Consider the following 20106-nt stretch of genomic DNA (forward strand, 5'->3'; position numbering starts at 1 on the left):
ACGTGATCACGTGCACAATCACCAATGATTCTCTATATATTCTCGCCATTCGTCAGGATTCTGGAACACCCTGGGGAAACATCTTCGTATACATTCTCGCATTTAAGCTTCACATATTATTACGAGAGGAAATCCACGGAACCAGGCTTAGCCTTACTCAGAAGAATACGAAACTCGTCGTTACATTTCCAATAGCAACAAATTTCTCGTTTCACACTTGCCACTTTATATAGTTCTTTACGATATCTATTCGCCCGAACCTTCTTTACGTTCGGTCACACATTTTCACAGAAGTCTCGTTGAACGTGTGAAAGTGCGGCACTTTCGGGATCGGTCTTCAGACGATGTTTCCCGATAAAGTTGCTTCGCAAATTTTACCGCTTCCCAAGTTTCCGCGAAGATAGCCCCGCTTATATAGAGACAATATAGAGGCGGTAAAATTGAAGACCTCTCTATACGTGGTAGCATCCACGTCGATAAGCTGAAGTAGCCGCAGGCTGAGTTCCGTAAGCCGATCAAACTGGAGTGAGTTTATATCGACGGCGAAGTGTTCGGGTTACTCGGGCTATCTTCCTTCAATCTCACTCTGATAACTTGTTAGCGGTGTTAACTGCTTCGTAAAATTGCTATGGGAAAGTACTTGCAGGCTACCGAAGCCCCGAAGATGTTAATGTCTACCGGTGTGTTGTCTCTTCTAACACGATCTAATCGATACCGGCCATCGATCTGTTTGCCTTCGAAATCTAGTTGTTATTCGCGATTCGTTTGGTCTTGCTGAACGTGCATTCTCTTTGCATATATGTAGTTTTTCTTTAGATAAGAATATAAAGTCTGTATAGGACAGTATATACGTATGTACTTAACGCGTTCGTGAAATATACTTCGTGTTCATACGTTTGGAACAGCGATACGCGTACCTTATCAGGCGAAACCGTTCGAAGCTCGTGGGAAAAGCGAAAAGAAAAGGAACAATCTTCATGTTGTTCGTGTAAGTACGTATAAAAATTAAAATCAAGATAGCAGAAATAAGTTCGTAATTATCTGATGGATTCAAGTAACTTTTACAATTAATTAAAAGTATTTGTTATAAGAATGATAAATAACTATATAGTATATGTGTGTGTGGGCAGAAACTCATCGAGTGAGCCAATAGGAGTCAAAAGTTGCCGCTATTATTCATGATTAGTCTGGATTTATTAAACGTGGCTCTTTGTACGTAACTTTTTTCATTATATTGTAGTAAAAATATTAAAATATAAATTTCTGTTTGTTGCAGGTACAGTGCAGTTATCACGATATTTCACAACGGTGAGTCGCCAAACAATACAAAGTATGTTGTATAATTTTCCAAGCAAGTAATTTCTAGTTTCAAAGGCTTGGAGAAAAATCGCTAAATATAAAAGTCAATCCGATGATTTAGCCGCTATATGTTGGACGTATTTTTACAAAATCAAACGAAAAAAGAAAGCAACGTTTACAAAGTATTGCTCGATCTCTTGCAACAGTAAAATTTGTTTCGCCAGTTCTGGAGCTTTTTAGAGAAATTTTATTATTTCAGTAGAAAGGACGGTACTATTTTTTTTATTTTCGTTCGAAGAGTTTTGTCGGAACAATGCACGACCATTGTCCGGGCGTTATCGTTAATTTACGAGCTCTGGAATCGAATTCTGTCGTTCGCATGGTTTTCGATGTTGTTACACGCCCGATCCTATGGAATATTTACGATACTCGTAGATGTTGTGCGAAACAAGTTTTGAAATTTTTGTGGCCTGCACCAGACAAAATCGAAACCTTCCGCGGCTTGGAAAATCCGGAAAATTCTCGCTAAAACACGGTCAATTTGGCGCGCGGCAAGCTGCGTGGTCAAAAACTCAGCTGCTACTCGAAAAAGTAATGAGTTGGTTCCCTAACGAGCTCGTATCATACACGTTGGAATGGAATATCAGTTGGTCACATCGCATCGACGCGACAGCACACGTTAATTCTTCTTCGTTAACTCTTTCTAAAAACAACTTTCACTGTGCAGCAAGACTTCGAGCAAATTTTCTTCAAACTATTGTTTTATGTGTTCTCATTTATCTATGTTTACAGTGTCGATTTCATAGCAGATCGTATAATCGATCTTAAAACAGCTAATACATAGTTGTTCGACATAGCAATTATAAGTTTCAATAGTTTATGTTTGTCGATCGTACGATGTACGGATTTAACAGTGAAAGGGTTAATGCATTCACCGTCACTGAGCTTTCTGTTTACGCCACGCCTTTCACCGGTCACCAACACGCGATAAATGTTCCAAAGTATACCACGCAGTTGCTTACACGGTGCCGAGATCGTTATTATTTTTTAACGATACTGTGAAAGCGTAATAAACAAATTGCATCGGTAGACAACGTTAGCATATTTATTTGCGAAAATTAAGAAAATATTATTAACATAGGCGTATCGCGATAAACCGTATTAAATTATGGCAAGTAAGCGGTAAATTACGCAATGTCCACGGAACGTGGTTATCTGTTTTGCAGGAGTTTTGCAAATTCTCCACCAAATTCTTGCACACGCTCTTCGTAACGTCTTTTGCATAGTCGTCTGGTTTATCGTGCGTACCTATTTTTTGCTTTGTATTTCGTGACGCTTGTAAAAAGTGGTGACATAAGAGGCGCGGGTGCAAGCTCTATGAAAATACGCTCGCCGATGAATGTGTTAACGCGCGCGCGACTTTATACGATCGCGATACGCGACTGATAATGAATGAAAAAATTATGTAACGCGCTCGCGAGGCAATATGGTGTTGTGGGAGGGAAGAAACGATGTGTAGATTACCGAAGAATGTCTTTTTGCCCAGCTAAGATAAATGAACTGTCTCCTTTCTACGGGGCAAAGTCACGAATCTATGAAAAATGATGCCTCTTGCCGGCTGCCTTAAATGAATTAGGTTCGTACGTGGAGAATCCACGCGTGTACGCGGACGATGAATTGCGAAAATCGCGATCAAACATCCCCACGTAATTTGTAACGTTACGACGATGCGACGTCCAGCGGCAATTAATTGATCGGATTTGTGTCGTCAATAATCAGTCGGTCGAACCTATCGGGATTAAAAAAATGTTAATTCGACATAACAAACTCGTTAATCATTGTCCGGTTGACGGCTATCGTATAAAGTGGGTCAAATTAAGATTTACTTCGTTTTGCTTGTTTTCCGCGGTATGATTCCCTTTAATCTACGTTAATCGATGTTTATAGAAGTTTGATGAAAAAATCGATGATTTGGTCCTTTTTGTATTGTTGGATTAACGGCGTAACAATTTTATAAGCCAATCGTTAAACGGGCAAAGTTTTATAAACAAGTTTCAGAAAATACTTGTCGTCTGATTATTCTGTTTGACTTTAGAGTATATAAGAAGCTTATAAAAGTCTATAATCTATAATACGTAACTTGAAAATTCATTAATATCATTACTTGGTAAACTAGTATGCAAAAGAGATTTAATCGCGTTTAGTCAGCTGTGTTCTTTCATAAGTTTGAACGAAATTTTATTGACGCGATTGTATTCTATATTCAATGTTATTCAAATATATTCTAAACACCTTTCTGTTGATAAAATAAAAGAGCCAGATTGGAAAAGAAAAATTCGACGAGCACGACAGGGTTAATTGTTCTCAATGAGAAGTCAATTTTTTTCGCACGCGATCGTACTATAACCGTCGCTTTTCTTCCACGTATTTTCTGACCACTAGCTTATATTTAGGGAGCACGTTGACAGTCACGAGACGTCAGAATTACGCGCGAATGAAAATCACGAAATTCCCTTCTGCGGAAGGTGTATATCCTCATACTGCCATGAATTGTCGAATGTGTTTGATTAAGTTTGAGGATCGTTGTGTTCCTCGTCACTCGGATGAACCTACAGTTAGTGTCAAAGAGTAATCTTCCGCGGTTTTCTATTTATTAAAAATACATAGTTAAAATTATGTGATAACAAGATCCTAAAAGAAACCCGCAAAAGCTACGAATTATGATAATTATTTGCACAATTCTATACTATCAAATTATTGTTACGTTCTAGAAGAGTTTCTATTTTAGTAAAATTAATATTTAATAGAATATCCTTTCTGTCAGATAACTCCGATATTCTGCATCGTTTAGAAAGATAAAATCGTATAAATAATTGGGTCTATCGTGATTGTTTTATCAAAATTAAATCGACCAACGCCAGACGAGAAGCAACACTTATAAATAGCAATTTAGGGCAATCTCAGTTACTGAATTCTTAACCTGTACTGTTTATAATTAATTCGAAGAGACTTGGAGAAAACTGGGGAAGCTGGGATGTCGATATTCATTAATCGGTGCTCAGGTCCAATCGATATCGATGGCTCGTTGCACCCATCGAGTCACGGTTTAACTTTTTAACTTCTCCGAAGAAACGTGGACGTGCGCGAGACGTCACCGACACAACCAGAAACTTTCTTCTTCGGTTAAAAGTCATCTTCCATTCTCTTCTTTCTTTTCTCTTCATTTTTCCTCTCCCCCTCCCCCTTTTTTTTATTAATTCGGGGCTCGAGCCCGAAACGATTAAAAAGTAATCCCGTATTCTGCGAGTTCATCTTAGTTTTTCTTATCGTCGAACTTTCTCGGACGACGTTTGTCAAAGCAAAGGAGCGCCGCGATTCGGTCGATAAGAGGCTCGCAAACTCGACTAGACAGGGAAGGGGAGGAGGGAAAAATTTTGAGCTCATTACAGAAACTTCAAGTTTCTTCGTTTTCTGGGGCCGAACTTCTTAAGATACCGCTCTCCTCTCTTCCTCTTTGTGAACGGCAGCCACTTAAGCATTTATGTAAATTCTTTCCCCTATAGTTGGCTCTTTGATCCATTTCGTTCTCTCTCATCTGTCTGAAAAGGTGACCCAGATATTCTTCAAATCCCGCGACACTTTTGCCGATTAATTTTTTCCATGGCGCAAGTGGTCTTTCCTCCTCTACGGAGCAAAATGGAGCTGAAAGGAATTTTTCGAGTAACCGATGCGTGCAATCGTATCCTCATCGGCAAAGTGCATTTGTCGGAAATGTTCGGCGAAATTCGAAAGGCAGAGGCCAACTGGCTTTTCGTTCTTCGTCGAGTTTTTAAGGTGGAACCATGTCCGGCTAGTTATTTCGTCTTCCATTTTCTCTAATGGCCCGAAACTCGTTACTCATTGTCAGCGGCTGAAGTGGGTAAAGGGACCGCGGAAACTTTTCAAGAGCTGACCATCGGCGTTCCTTTAATTACACCGAGTTTCGAGCACGCTCCCCGTGCTCCATCGTTCCCAACGATCCGAAATTTTGATCACCTTTCAAACGTACGCCACGCTATCCACCACTAATTTTCCGATCTGTCCACCGACGATTCTTCTCCGTGAATTCCATCGTTTCGGCCAACTTGCAGCCTCGGTTGAAGATCAACCAAGTTTCGCAACCATCGAGCCTGGCAATTATTTCCCGGAAAATTCCTGGCGTGTTTGCCCAGCAATCGCGTTCTCCTCAACACCGTCGTGGAGCATTACGCGTACATTGGCTGGCTTATTAAGTTTTCGCCGGGTACATCGGATTCAGCATGTTCGACCAAACTTCTTTTCACCTCGAAATCTACACGTCCTTTTTACGTTCGACTGTTACTAATATTAACTAATATTAACACAGTAAAAGAGAAGGGAAAGATTGCAGAATCCTCCTAGTTCACGATGAAATCCACAGATTTAATCCAATGGTACGACCAAGCGAATACTCGTTTTTCCCCGACGTTGGTAAAATTTAGCAAATCGAAACTGCAGACGTGCATTCTGTCGCCGAATTTTTGCTAAAACGGAGCAAGACTTGGTCTGAACGCACCGTAAAGATTTATCGAAGCGTTTTTGAAGTACATATTACGGAGAATCCGAGAACTTGGCTTATCAATATGGATGCGTTCAACTTCTTGCATAATGGAGAAACCATCCATCTCAATGTGAACGATCATTAGAGTAGCAGACGTCCGAGAAGAGAGTCGATTAACTGGAATCTCAAGAGTCGACAAACTAATTGAAAGAATCCTTTCCGTTAGCCCTCTTCTGTCCTCTTCTTACAATTTTCCTTTTTCCTCTCTGTCGCTCGAAGTCATTCTTCTTTATCGTTTTCGTTTTCTACGGGAAAGTATCGCTGATTTCCCCTCGTTGCTCGATCGAAACCAAATAATCCCTGTGAATTACCTTCACTGTTTCGAACGTTAAAGATGGGAAGAGTTTCTCTGCCAATGTTGCTTCCAAGTAATTGTTTTACAAGATTTTCCACAGCCACTCTGATAGATCAATGATCTGCCTTGCGAAGTGCTGCTCTTTCGTGCCGAATGCACTACACAACTAAGCTGATCGGTCTCGTCGTTGTGTCAGACACGTGTCAAGCGGCTGAAACTGAACGATTTGCACGGTTTTTCATTCGGGGCGTTTAACGGAGTGCGGAGGTCGCGTTTCGTTTAACAGACACATCCACAAGCATAAGTATTAAAAGACTGAAAACAAAGTGTGAAATATTATTAGGAAATTATTACAAGCTTTAAGAATCGTTATTTCGTTTCCGTTAGATGCAACGTTGATTAATAGACACCAAGTACATGCTAGACAATTTTTTACGTCTTTTTGTTCTACAATTGTTCGAAAGCAGCGTTATTTTAACGACCAATAGCGAAAGAATCGAGACATTTCCGATCGTAATTAGCTGAGTCAACTGCATCTAAGTTGGTGGTTAGCACAAACAGCATGGTGCAGAAAATTCAGGCGAAGAAACTAAATCCCGTTATAACCTCCGTAACAGCACAAGCTCATGGAAGACCGTGTGGAATTAAGCTAATCATTATTGGCCGGCAAATATTTGCCAAACTGTCCATCTCGCTTCTATCCAGCATCTCTAATTTGCCTTCTACTCGAGCTTCTGTAATTGGGGTATAGTCTGACTAATTAGTAGCCAAGAGATGCTACCTGTGATCGCTATTCTGCTGATCTTTCTGTCTCACTCTCCCTTTCTCTCTCTCTCTCTCTCTCTCTCTTTCTTCGAACGAATCGCAAATATTATTTTAGAAACATCTTTTTCCATTGTTTGTCTGCCTTCAAGATGGATGTTGCCGTTTTTAGGAATCGTTTCCGTGTACAAAGCCACGAATCGTAGTTACATTGTGTGCAAACGTGTGCGTTTCGAGAAAACACAAAGCCACTTCTGAAAACTGTTCAAACATCGCACTTTACTCGGTCTGGGAAAACTCGGTTTTATTCTGATTTCTTTACATACGTGTAGCTGGATCCCGATCACAGTCGCAACTTTATATTCTGCATAAATTCTTCGTCATCGTTTCCTCTTCCTTTTTCCCAAACTGTTCTGCTTTGTAACCTGTTTTCGTATCGGTGGGTAGAAAACAAACGCTCGGAGCAGGCGCGAACTTCTGTGCGATTTCAAAGAGCAGATTTCCAAATTCTGCGAGACCAAAGAACGTTGTTACATGTTTCTGAATTTCATAATAGTAGATTACTTACTTGTAAATATAAAACGCAAGTATATGTATATCTACAAATTGTTAAACAATTTGTACTAGAGATAGAAATATGCAAAGTTAAACAGCTAGAGTGGAAAACAGTGGCAGACTACATATCGTGTTTTCTCAGCGAGCACTCGGAGATTTAACTTCGCTGTCTTCTCCATATCATTTTCATTGAATCATATTTTTTAATATTCAAAAATATCTCAAGTTTGAGGAAAATACGAAGGAATCGTTATCGGTATGTGTGACTCTCCGTTTCAATTTTATATATTATAATACTATTACTATATTAGCATATTACTTGAAACGTTAAAAGCCCTTTTATGAGTTGAGCAAAATAGCGGTAATATCTCCTTTCATGAATATAAATATTCAGAAAGTGCAGCACGGTACTACTTGTCTATATATTCGTATCAAACATTAAACATCAAAAGTCTTTCCGCTAGTTGCTCGAAATGGTAACATCTCTTCTTAAGAATATAAAAATTCGAAAACTATAAGAAGGTTAATGATTCCAGGGAGCTCGATGAACCCTCTTTGCGTTGTTTTAAATACCTATTTATTCCTATCTCTATACTGCCAACAATAACGAAAAAGAATAATCCTATACATTTTCTTTGCCTCTATGTTCATTTCGGTCTCCATTAAAGAACCAGAGGGATACTTTGGAACGAGTCGTCGTCGAGAACGTCAGGTGTTCCCACCATAAAGCGGCTTATCGGCTTGTTATTTATGCACAACCGTCCTTCTCGCTGAAATCATTCATTTATTGTAACCGTGTACACGCGCGCAGGAATATCGCTTCGTTACTCATCCTGTTCGAAACGTCGCGTTCTGCTTACATCCCACGCGACAAAAGAGACGAGGAGGATCGCTTCCCCGCGTCGTCAGCCTGCTAAAACCGACGTAAACATTCATCGACGTTTTTCCTCGTTCCCGCGTCGCATCCGTTTCCCGTTGCTTTTCTATCTTCTTCTGCCGTACCCTGGTCACCCATTCCCCGTCTCTGGTATTTTTGTTGCCGTAAATTGCGAGTGTCTGGCGCGATGTTTGCTCTAGCATAAAATGATATTTATGTATATATCCGTTCTATCCGTCGTCGCTTCCGGTTCCTGTTGTAGACGCGATTATGGCGAGGTGTTAAGACGACCAACGGCCGGCTAAAGAAATTAAAAGCAGCTGGACGCTGCAGCATTTAGACTGCATTGTCCTGGCTCGTAAACGAGCGCGTGAATGTATTGCGCTCTGGCGGACCGTTCGCATTGTCGTATTCAGCTTTGTTCAAGAACGTCGTGCTCACGGACAGTGTCGTTTCTGCAGATGGTTAAAACTCGCGTTAACGTGCTGGTGGAAACTCGAGACCCAGGACAAACCTGTCGCTACGAACGACGCGCAGGTTCATGAAACTTATTGAGATATGTGTAATTTTGTGTGCTACGCTGGATTAGCTGCGTAGTAGTAACACACATATATGAGTCTCGTAAAACAGAAGAATTCGACTGTTCCGTACGCATAGTAGAAAAGAAGATGGTGAGACGAAAGGAGTGCCGTGACGCGTGCAACTTACGTATCTACGAATATCTTGTTAATCACATGTTAGATAAATATGAAACCATTTTAATATCATTTCTACATGTAATGTGAGTGTTCCCATGCATTTATTTCGGTGACTAAAATCCACAATTCTCAACAAAACTATTAGGTTGTCCGAGAAGTTCCTTTCGTTTTAGGAGCAAATAATAGGCGCACAACGTTTTTTGTTTTATATTATTTTGTCGAATTAGGTACGATCCGTTTTGTTCCGTTGAAATAGACACCGTGACATCTCACGGACTTGGTTTCACGTTTGTATGAAGGTGCATTGTTGTAAAAAAGGCACTTTCCGGACAACCTAATACTACTCGTTCTGTTTATGAGTAGGAGGTACCTGGTGATGTGTATGGGGGACGCGATAATTGGTTTAGATTGGCAAGGAAAGGATTAGAAAGAGAAATTTGGATTAGAAAGAAGTGAAAGGATTGGACAGTGAAAATTACTGATTAAGGATAGTAAAAATTTCCAGGAAGGATGAATAAACAATTATTCATTGGCTGTGATGATATCTTGATAAATTCATTGATGAAATTTGTGTACATATCAAGGTATATTAGGGTAAAATAATAAGTACAATGAGGTATATTAAGTAGGAAACTGGATGAAAAAACTAGCAACATGAATGCCAAGATTGATTAAAGGATAAACGATACGTGTCTTTATTTTTCGTGTCAAATTTTAATGTATAGTGACCTCTTTACAAAATCAGCTGAACAAATATCTACCGTTAACTGCCATCCTTAACAAATCAATAAAAGGACGGCTCTTCTTATAGAATAAAAAGAAATTTGATCTTAAAGAGGCTAAACGTTTCAGTAATTTTGTAATTTTCCAGGTCTATTTCAATTCCTTTACGTTCGTAATGCCTAAAAGGATAACTGCCCGAACCAATCGTCGTTTTCCGGTCTCGAAATTTTAGAATTCGGTCTGTTTGCTTTTCGAATAATTTATCAATTGCTGCGAGGCAAAGGGATAGTGTCAATGTAATAAATTTTATATAACTACGGTGCACTTTGTTGCAGGGGAAAGAGTTGCCGCGTTCGATTGGAATGAAACATTTTTCGACCTGACTTCTCTCGTGACGACCCGTAGCCCGAAATAAATTCGAAAGAGGAAATCGATGGTCGAAACGGAGAGCGCGCTGTGGCCGCAGTAAATGTTGACCCTATGCCTCAACTTTTCTAATAATACTGCGTTTCATCAAGTTTTCCCACCTGTTCTCTCTCTCTCTCTCTCTCTTTACCACTTTTCCGAGCCAAATAACTTTCGATATTATTTTCGTTCAACTAATTTCGATGAGCTTCGTGATAGTTTGAAATGAGTCAGAGTTCTCATTACACAGTGAGCTAATGCACAGAGTAATGGCAGCGATTAACAACTAACTACGATTTGAAATCCTTATTTTATTAGATTACTAACTTTCCTTGGGACGTAGGAATGCATAAATTTTGATATTCGACCATTTTATTAAGCTGTTAGGTGCGTCGTCTTGTTAATATATAATTTTTTAACGTGTCTGTTATATTTCTAGGGAAAGGAGAATTTTATTCTGTTTTGTGAGTTTTTAAACATTGTCCAATATTTGTTTAAATGGATGGTCAGTTTTTGAAAACCAGTTAATAGAAAAATTGAATTCTCCTTTTAATTCAAACTGGCCAGATGGGGGAAAAATTAAATTATTTCGGAAAACATCACAGGAAAATGATAGCGTATCTGGGTTACCATTTAACTGCAAAATTAAAATTTAATAAATGCTCCACAATTCCAACTATGCTGATTTTAATCATTGCAAACATAGATATCATATAATTCATTTTTAACAGAAATAAAATGAAACGTAGAACGATCGTTAAGTTCTAAATAAAAGAATTGTTATATTCAAGAATTTCCAGCGCCAGGTACACTTATCTTCCCCAGTTAATGGATTAATTATTTGTGAGTAATAAAGAAGCGTAGCGTCAGGAATCTCGGACAGGTGATCTCAGCATCTAAGTAAATTAATGCGAGTTTAACAAAAATAGGGAACAAGCCAAAAGGAGCACTCTAATGATAAACAAAAAGCAAAATTTTATTATAACAGCGGAGGAGCCACCGGCAATGGAAACAGGAGACAGTATCATAAAAAGTATACGAAATCTGTGAAAACGTAACTTTAGACGAGATGGAGTTGAACTACAAAGTTGACAATGTGAAACGCGATACATACGAACTGTGCGCGACTAACTGGATGCTGTTTAGGAGGTCACTATGTCATGGAAGCAACCATACTCGCAAGTTTCCTCGTCATTGTCAATTTTTATCTTCCGTTGAAATAACTTTTGATCTTTATGACGCTTGCTCGTTGCCGCAACGTTTCCTCATCGCTGCAACGCTTGCCTCGCTTGATTTGTCTCCATCAACCGCGCAAATAATTCCACTGCTACGCGTTAATTCTGCACGAGTGTTATTCGAGTGTTCGACTGAAAATAAAGGATGCATTACGATCCGTATCGTAAACCCGATAAACTCTAGCGTGTCGAGATACTCGCAACAGTAGCCGGACGTTTATCAGAGTGACGGGGTTTGGAACAATAGTCTTGTGTACATATAAATTAGCTCCATGTAAATTCGCTCGAGCGGCTTTTCATCGAGGGCGACAGTTATTTATCGGAGACACCCATGCTACACTCTCTGGCCACCGAATTAGAACTACACGCGGAAATGTTACTTGTCCAATGTAAGAAGAAGAACGAGTATACGCATCGATTACGTCAGACGAATAGCAAATTGTTCTTGGTTGTTCGCGTTATTACTAAGTACCTTGACTATTATGTGTCTGTAGCAATTATTTATTCAATTTATCACTAATACATCGTATCAAAGAGAATCCAAGTTAACTCGCCTGCTAACTCATCATCGACTATACTATTCGATTAGAAAACAGAATATACGACACGGTAGTCCATATGAAGCAAATTGGAAAGAATGCGAGCTGTAATAAAAGAAAAAAGGAGGCAAAGTATTTAAACGCTTATCTTGTGAAATTTTTACGAATGTTTTTTGTTATTATTATTTAATTTGTACTTTACAATTTGTCCAGCTGAACATTTGATAAATTTCTCTAGCTTAATTGCTAAATAACATGTGAATGGCTACCTCCAGAGGGTAGAAGATATCATCTTCGAGTGTGACTAATTTATTTCTTTAGTGAGGTCAGTGGCGAGCGTTGCACGTGTAACACGAAACTTATTAAAATTCCATTACTACTGTAACACTAAGGCATCACTGTCGTTATCATATTGCTGACATTCGCAACAAACTTGAAATCCTAATTTAATGATCAGGAGGGCCGAACCAACACGCGTACTGCTATTCGTGCGTTTCAATTTCATAGATGCATCGGTGTCCTTTATGCCAGGCGAATTGCAGGCCTTGCAAGTACGTATCCGCTTTTACGATACGCCGCGACTGCGTCGAAACGCAATTTCCCTGAAACTTCCTGCACCTCGATTGGCGTAGACGCGTGAAACCCAGAGTTGTTTGTTTTCGGTCAGAATATGGCAGAAGAGAGCGAGAGCTAGCGGTTTCTATGTGTTTATACGCTTGGAACACGAGCGGTGGTGCGGGTTATCCTCGAAGAAGGTCCTCGGGTTGCAGTCTCTTGTCTCTCCCGGCGCTTCTCGGTTTTAGATTACAGTCTTGAGCAAGCGCCTCGTCTCTCGCTTGCAGCAGGAACAACTGGCGTATCTCGTGTTGCCTCCCCCAACGGAACCGCCATTTGTCGAATTATAAACAATACGTTGCAGGCTGCGTTTGACGGCCGACAGACAAATAGCTGTGCCGCAGCATGTGGGCCCTGGAATTAGAAATGAAAGGCAGAATGAGCGAAACGTGCAGGCGCCTGCACCGCGTTCACGGCGTACTCGACCATGGAGATGAAGTTTCTAATTACGGAATTACAGACTATATGACCACAGGCCCTCTGAGGAGACTTATTACCTTGGAAAATTATTATAAAACGAGTATATTTCGAGTTGCACCTATAAAAGGGACGGCGTAGATCAAAAGGTACGCTGCGTTGAAAATTATTCGAAACGCAAATAGGAATAGGCAATGCTCGTTGGTAGAATTTGACCGCGGCTATCCTTCCGACGAGCTAAATATTTTAGATTGCTGTTGTACACTGTACTGAATCCTTAAAATCCTTCAAATTTAATGGCCAATTACGAAAATCATATGACTTCATATAAAATCATATCTCTTTTCTATTTCGTTCCACGCATGTTATGGACGATTTTATAAATCAGATGCAGAGTTTGAGTAGATTTCTTGGAGTACTCTGCCTAATTCAATTTTTTCAACAGGATTTACTTCAAAAAAAATCTATCCAAGCGTCAATACACGATTATTATAATTTACTACATTACTGTCATTCTTTTAAATAGATCTAACAATATTTTTTTTTTTACATATATCGAATTGCTGATTGATCGATCGTTTTTTCGATACCTCGGATTACTTTTCGCGTTTCATATGAAACCAGCCGGTGTCCTAATATTTACCAACGGAGATATATATCGAGTTGTTGCAGTTTCGTTGTTTTATGTAGGTTAACAGGGAGTTTGGAGAAGGAATGGCCGGAAATGGCCAGTTCTTCAGCGAGTCAGGCCAGCACTGTTTACGTCGGGAAACTGGAAAAGCTCTGGCGAGCGGGGAGGCTCGATGGGGGAAGAGGATTTAAAGGATCGCGGCTGAGAGGGTCGTGCAAAGGATTCGCGCGCTCGATTGAACTCACAGTAGTCTCTTCATCTTTTCGTACACGCCTGTCTATTTATCTACTTCTTGGCCTCCTTCTTTGCATTCGAAGACCTTGTTATTTCTTTGAAATGGCTTGATATATGGGACGACTTAATATCGCGCGTCAGTTCATTCAGAAACGAATGCCTCTTGTCTGACTAATGCTCGAGCTTTTCCCTTCGCGCGATGCGCGCACTTGCCATTGTTCAAAATATTTCCGTGTTGCCGTAACTTCATACCTTTCGAGCTCGAGAGATACGCTGCAGAGAAATTCGGGTATTCGTATTAACGTTCGCGCTGTTCTATCTCTTTCGTTTATCTCTTAAGTCGCTTTTTCCTCGGGAAATTGTGTTCTCGTTGCCTCCGTAAGTTTCAAAGTTTCGCGAGGTTTGTTTATATTTCCCTTTCGGTATTTTAACAGAATATTGTAATTAATACGAAGTGTTAGCTCAATGCTATGGTATATCTAACGAGTGAATATTTGTTCTCGTTTCGCAGCTTTGTTAAAATTTTTCATTCGCTACCACGAAGTGCCTGTTCATTTATTTTTCTCTTTTCTTTTTTTTAAACAAAAAAGTTGATTTTAACGCAACGCTACAATATGTCCAATAAATAAGCGCTCTTGTCTCGTAGCTTTCATAAACTCTTCAATTTGCTACCTCGAAATGTCTGTCCCTTGTTTTAACTAATAAAATTGCAATATCTTCATTTTAATTCCTGGAACTAAGAATCAGACAAGGCTAGCGTTATGACGTACCTATAACAGTTCCGATAGTAGTAGATGACAAAAGATATCAAAAAGTAGAACGAATAAAAGTTGTACATTTTCTAAAGAGCTAGCGGAGAAAATTTTTTAAATTATTTATTTGATCAACAAAATGTATCAGCCTCTGAAGTTTCTCTATAAGGTCTACGTGTAAGTAGACATACATTAAACTTCCAATTTCTTATACACCATGAGATTATCGTCATTAATAAAGATCGTTAATGTATCTCTTTCCTCTTTATAATTAACTTTTCAAACATTCTACAAGAGATAACAACCAGCAACCGGCCACTCGTGATTTTTTCTTTGCGTTTTCCCTATCTCCTCGACTTCTTCGTTGATTTCTTCTTGTAATACGGGGCAATGGAGTTCCGGCAAGCGACAGAACGTGTCCGCTGGAAAAGTAAGTTCGCCAGCGTCCGTTTGCCACTGTTCAGATAGCGGGAAATTGAATTTTCGTCCTTGACGCGCTAGCGCACGCGACAGAAGGTGACTGTGCAGATCCTCGAACGTTTCCGACCCTTATCGCAGAGATGGCTCTCGGTGTTCGTTTCGAATCCGACCGCGATCTCCATCGATGATCGAGATGAACGGATCCTTGATCTAAGATTTCCGTTTCCGGTTTGATTTCCGGCCGAGGACGCTCTGGATATTTGATTAACGGATGCCGCGTATTTTACACTTGAACGTCAAGCCGTCGAGATCGATTCTCATTTTGCAAGCGTGTCGAAGCCGAAGCTTTCTACGTTTTCGATATTCAAATGAGACCGCAATGGAGTTTTCTTAATGCAGTGGAGGAAGATTGTCGACATCTTTCACGAGTTTAAAATACGAACATCCCGCGTATAATACGATACTTCCGCAACACGATTTCAACGCGGCTACAGGATCGTGAAAAGAGCTTCTTTTGTAAATATATAAACATCTTTTAGTATGTAAATATGTATGTGGTAGTTTTAACAAATGTTACGCTGTTTGGAAAATTCGTAGCGAAAGTTAAGAAAGATTTGACTGGAAGTAGACCGCTTGTCATTTATAACTGCACAAGTCATCTTTTGGAAAAACTTTCGTCCTTTTCGGCGGTGAACTTTTAGGTAGCTTTTACAGTCTTCTAGAGCGTTTCATTTCTTGGCTATGTCTTTCAAGTGAGTTCCGTAAAGTCCATAATGTATAAGAATGAAGCTAAATTAGATAGAGATGAACAGGTCAGATAACGTGCAGCATTTCTTCGATGTATAAGGCTAAACATTGTCTAACCATAAAAAAGAAACTTCTCTTGTTAACAAATTTTCCATGCTTCTCCTTAATGTGTTTTATTATATGCATTTAAAAACCGTATTATTTGAAACATTTCGTAATAAGCACACTGTGATCTTTGCGAACAACGAACAAATTAGAAAATGAAATTGAATTGAAGGTTCAATGTTAGAATACTAACCCTTTCACTGTGAATTGAAACGATATACTGCAGTGAGTGACTATGTTTGAAAAAATATATATATATAAAAAAAAAGAATTTCATATGGATTTTGGATGTAATTATTCATTTATTGATTAATACGTACTCTCTACGTGATAAATCGCAAAATAGGAAATACATAGTGATTCATCTATCTTCGTGACAGTTACAAATCTTAACAATATGTTGTTTTCGCCGTGGTCGTATGACGCACGAGCTTCGTGAAAGAGTTAATGACAGAAGAGGAGGCTTTCTCTCAAGTTCCAATCTTCCAATCTTCTCTTACGCTCTATCACGAAGAGCCAAAGATTTTTTTTATTATTTAATTTATACTTTACAATTTATTCAGCTGGACATTTGGTCAATTTTTCTAGCTTAATCGCTAAATAACATACTATCCCCAGCAGGATACCACCTTCGAGTTTGACTATTTTATTTCTTTAGTGAGGTCAGTGAAGTGTTTTCTTTTTAGTCTTCTTTCTATGAGAGTTTTGCTCGTTTCAGCAGCCAGCTGGTTTAGATGTGTTACCGTTCTTCCCTTGTATTTTTCTGCGTACCTGCCGATTTCTTCTTTGACCATTGGTATTTTTAAATGTTTGCGTGTATCCTCGTTCCTGAGATACCATGGGGCGTTGACTATCGTTCTCAGTATCTTCGATTGCAGCGACTGTAGTTTATTTATGTGGCTCGTTACTGCTGTCCCCCATAGTAGTATTCCTTACGTCCAAATTGGTTTTATTATCCTTTTGTAGATTTCTAGTTTATTTTCTATGCCGAGTTTAGAGTTTCGACTAGTTAGCCAATACATCCGTCTCCTTTTTACCCGTATTTTATCTATAATTGATTTAGCGAAGAGTCAAAGGCGAGCGAAGACGATCGCCTTTGCTGAGATAAAATATTTAGACGGCCTGGATTCATTTACGACAATTACATTTCTTCGGAGCGACGCGTAACATTGCCATGCTACCGCAAATATGTCGATCTTCAGTAGCGGCAAAACTCGTGGCACGTCCCGTTAAATTCTCGGTCAAATTTCCGCGAACCTTCTATCCGTGTCGGTTAGCCGAGGTACGCGTCCCTCGACGTGGCAACCGCACTTTACTTAATGCAATTAATGACTCACTTAAACGTCTTGCTACGTCGCAAGTCCGCCGTTTCCCTTTAAATTGTACATTCCGCCCTTCTCCGCCCTCGACCTCCGAATTTCCGTCTGAATCGATAAGTCCCGGCGGTCCTTTAGTTTCGTTGTTAACGAGAGCCTGCGGAGTAATTAGTGATTCATGAATTGCAAAACCGAGTGCTTGCCGCCTCGCACCTCTTCTTTCGTCCGTTCTGTTCCCCGCAGACGATTCGGCAATCGTGGAAATTGCGCAACGATGAAAAATAATGCGAACGATTATTCGATTCGATTAAAGCAAGCGCGTTTAAACCATATAGCGTTCCCTTGCATTTTCAAGGGAACTAGCATTTTCGAATCGAATCTGGTTAGGATGCAACGATGGATTTGTATTAGAAATTCCGTTTTGGCGTGAAATTAATAGACATATACATTATACGTACATACAGACGAGAATCACGAGTACATGTATACTGTACGTGAAATGAGGTTTTCATAGTATTGGTTTATCTACGGACTTACCTATACATTTATTATTAATTTGTATTCACACGTACTTTGTATCTTCTCAATCAATCTTCGATTTATGCAGCACACGTGCAAGAGTTTTTGAATAAATTTCCTTTAGGTGAGATGCGAATAAAACGCATTTGACTATCAATGTAGATAGCGCGAGACACGGATACGTAAAATTTATTTCTTCGTTAGAAGTGTTGAGATATGTATAATTTTCTGTGCTGGACTAGGTTAAACGTGCAGTAAGAATACTTGTTTGCGAGTATTAGTGTGTGGGAGTATTTGTGTGCGCAGCGTCTCAAAAACAGATGGCCGTAAACTGGTCAGTCGTTAGAAGCATCTGGAAGAGTCGTCGGTTAACAGTCAGGTAAAGAAGAAAGTGCTGAGACGCGTGCAGATATGTATCGATAAATATAATAGAGATCGAACATTAAATAAATGTACAACTATTTAAACATTAATTAAGAGTGTAAATTTTGTGTTCCCATAACATTATTTCGGCTTCAAAGATCCAAAATTCTCAACAAGAAGACTTAGAGAAGATTAGATAAACTGGAAGTAGAGAGGAAGATGTTCATGGAAATTCAAATTCTTATGAATGTATTCAGAGGAATATAGTCTAGACAGTGGTTCGTTTCGTTCATTAAATATTGTAGTAATTACTGTAGTTTGGATATTTTATATATTTTTCCACGTTATATGCAGCGTGTGTTTTCATACGCCTTTAAATTTTCCATAAATGTATAGACACTGGTAGTCTAGTGATAACGCAGGCTAAAATTCGCGGTCAGAGTGCAACGTAACAGAGACTTGCTATAATACAGTCGCTTCAGGACAAATTCTCTTAGTCTGTAGGTTGTCGGAGTCAGTTTCGTGAATCACGAACGCTGCTTGTTCGCTCGCGATGAATTTTCTTGCATCACTCCAAGAAAGGCGTGTTCGCGATATTGTCGCGACAAGAAGCTGCTTGTCAAGAACTTTGGCAAACTTCAAACAGTGGCAGAACTCCCTGATGCCTACGCGTAATCCCTAATCCCGTTTTCTCGATGCTCCTCAATGTCATAAGCGCGATACTCTGTCGTTGAATCGTTTGACTCATTAACTCGATTCCTGCAGCACTTATGTTGAACGTCTAATGATGAAGCTTGTGCATGTTTCAGCATTATGTATAACAGTTACGTTATTCCTTATGATAATGATCGGAACGAAAACCTGTTCAAGGATATTTGATCCTTTGATGTGGAACTTTCGTTATGTAAAATTACGTACAAATGTACGTAGTTCGTACGAGTGGTATTTGTCGAAGATGAAACTTTGATGGAATATGGTTAAACAATTTATTAAGATAGATGCGTTAACTGGTCACTGGAATTGTTAATTTTTCTCGTGGAAATAATACTTACGAATCCTCTGATCTGTCTCAGTTCTGTCACAGTTATATTTGCAATTCGGCGAAAGATAAGTATAGCATGTAGGTAATTTGATGATTCGATAACAGTGGAAATATACATGATCCAAAAAGATCTTATCCACTATCACGCTTCATCTGTTTTCTTATTTCTCGTCCATGAGTACTTTACGATTCGTAATGATAGGATATACGATCTTAATGGCTAGCAATCGAGCAATTGTTCAAGGTGCTGGCATCCAATCGGTCGGAATATGGATTCGTCGACGTTATTAATCAAGTAGCCGTTCGCTATCAATCATTCGACAAAATCAATCTGAATCACGCAAACGCAAAATTATTGCCGCGCTTGCAGCAATGTCTTCATCTATATTGCTTGATTAAGACTCATCGATTAGTTCAGTATAGTTTGACACTTGGGTCCTCGATGCACATGACGTAGTGCATTCTGGCTGATCGTCACAGTTATATTAAATATAATAGAATAATCACTATTAAGTTCGAATATATTCTGAATTATTCATTTATAACTTGTCTTCTTTCATTTATTAACACGTTCGCCGCAGAGACAATTTCGGCCAACTTTCTATTCACGCGGATCGTATTATTAGGTCGTCAGAAAAGTTTCTTTCGTTTTATAAGGAAATAATGGATGCACGTTTTCCTTTTTATATTATTTTATCGAATTACGTATGATCCATTTTGTTCTATCAAACTAGAGACCACAACGTTCGATTAGGTTTTATGTTTTTACAAAGATGCATTGTTATAAAAGACGCGTCTGTAAAAGAAAGATACTTTCCGGACAACCTAATATTTTAAATTAAAATGAACAAGAAAATATATAATTGATTTTATACTATTGCATTCCACAAAATACAATATCGCAGCTTTGCGTGAAAAGTGACACAGGTCGAAGAATTA

General features: G+C 39.2%; 1 protein-coding gene across 2 annotated transcripts in view; it reads left to right on the forward strand.

Annotated features, from left to right (window-relative positions):
- LOC122575742 (complexin) overlaps nt 1–20106 on the forward strand; it is a 322428-nt gene that overhangs the window by 48425 nt on the left and 253897 nt on the right. The window contains exon 2 of one of the 2 annotated variants that reach the window (XM_043745112.1): nt 1277–1308. The exons of the other annotated variant lie outside the window; for it this stretch is intronic. The gene's annotated coding sequence lies outside the window, so the exon portion shown is untranslated. The remainder of the gene's footprint in view (nt 1–1276; nt 1309–20106) is intronic. 2 annotated transcript variants of the gene reach the window in all.

The sequence above is a fragment of the Bombus pyrosoma genome, linkage group LG15 (genome assembly GCF_014825855.1).
Source record: "Bombus pyrosoma isolate SC7728 linkage group LG15, ASM1482585v1, whole genome shotgun sequence".
Taxonomy (NCBI): Eukaryota; Metazoa; Arthropoda; class Insecta; order Hymenoptera; family Apidae; genus Bombus; species Bombus pyrosoma.